Raw genomic sequence first — 1909 nt, 5'->3', positions numbered from 1 at the left:
TTTGTATCATCCATCAAATTTTTCCTCTCCTCCTTCTCCATTCTCATGCCAACCTCCAAGGGAAGAACCCTAGTTGATTCTTCCATCCATCCAAACAACACACATGCCTCACTTGCTAGAAGAATAAGTGTAGGAAGATCCAAGCATCTCATGGAGCCCTAGCTCAGTAAGTAAACTCAAACCTTACCCCTTTTCTAGTTCACATCACGAAAATTCAAGGGGAGGGAGCTTAGTGGTCTCAAGTTGTGAGAGTGAGAAGTGTTTGGTGTGCTTTTTTGTGTTGTAAGAAGTACGGAAGGAGAAAGGAAGGAGGGTATGATTTTGACCATGAGAGGATGGGCCATGCTTGAAATCAATTTGAGTCTGGTTTTGCCTTTAGGGTTTCCTAGAATCCGAACACTTTGAATGCTTGAGTGCTAGTCGACCATCACTCAGGTTTTCATAGAATATTTTCATTGAGTCACCAAGAATGATGTATTATACCGCTAGTAACCTTTGGCCATTAGGGTTTTACTCATGCACGGAAGTGACTTATCACACACTTGGCCACTAGAGTTTCGTCCTTGTAAAGGGAAGCTTGATGACAAGCTCAATGTCATTCGGCCACCCTAGGGCTTGTTGTCATGTGTTGTTTGCAGACTCGTTCTCAATGCATTGGTAATGTAACATCAAAACATCATAACATCATAACATATACACCCACCAGTCTTAGGGTGTCATAACATATGACTTCGCTCCAGTGTTCTTTGAAAAAATCCATTCGAAGCCCGTTGACTATTCTTCATCAACGCATGGGTTACCACTCCATTCTTACTCACTCCCGAGTAGACAGAGGAGTTCCACTAGGATAATTCATCATCCTAATCTTTGGGTCGTGATAAAAATTTATGTTTTCATGCTATGCTTGAAATTAATTTTCATGACGTGTGTTTGTGAAGTATGAAATGGTGCTTTATATAAAATGTTCAAGTGATGGAAATTGCACATGTCATGTAAGCAAGTAGTCATTTGCTCAATGTATCATATAACATGATATTTTCATGCTCAAATGAAATTTATATAATGAATGTAGCATTTATCAATAAATCATATATAACTTATCAAGATGTAAGTTGGAAGTCAACTTACAAACTGTCCGAGTTTGGAAAAATCGTAGCGACTGTAAACAAGGTTATACTAAGTTAGGATATGAGCTTCTAAGGAAGATGTTCATAATAAAAAAAGTTCAAATATTAGTATTTACAAAAATACTCCTAAACTTTCCAAAATTGCCACCAAGGCCTTAAATTTTTACGATTTGCAAATAAACTCCAAAATTAACCAAACTTAATAAACCTCATATTTTCTATGTTCTAAAACCATTTATGCCTTTAGAATTTAAGAATCAAAGTGAAACTATGCTAATTAAACCCAACCCGCAGTATGCATTCCATAAATGCCTAAGTGCGATTTCAACTAATTAACCCCTATGGATGCTTGTGTACCTCATTTCATCAAGTGCCATGCATTCTAATAACCTTAATGACAATTAAAAAAACACTGCAAGTTCAGGCCATAAAAGTTCATCCCAACACTTAAACATGGCTTAAGACTTTAATCAATATTAAATCATTCATTAAGCATGCATAATAATGTTTCTCATGCATAATGTTTCTAGCTTTATTCACCAAGAGATGTTTTCAAAACTTAATCAAATTATGCATTTTTCATTCTTATCCCAATCACAAGGCTTTTCTAAATGCAAATTATTAAAGCCTAGGTAAATTAATCGAAACTTTCACAAGTTAAGCACAAATTAATCAAAACCGTGCATTCTTAGATGATTAACACAAGATAGAATTAAAGCCTATTATGACATGCTTCTAACTTCAAAATTAAACCTTTAAAATTCATTCTAAGAAATTTATGA

This window comes from Juglans regia, unplaced genomic scaffold, assembly GCF_001411555.2.
Source record: "Juglans regia cultivar Chandler unplaced genomic scaffold, Walnut 2.0 Scaffold_25922, whole genome shotgun sequence".
Classification (NCBI taxonomy): Eukaryota; Viridiplantae; Streptophyta; class Magnoliopsida; order Fagales; family Juglandaceae; genus Juglans; species Juglans regia.
Note: the sequence above shows the minus strand (reverse complement) of the source record.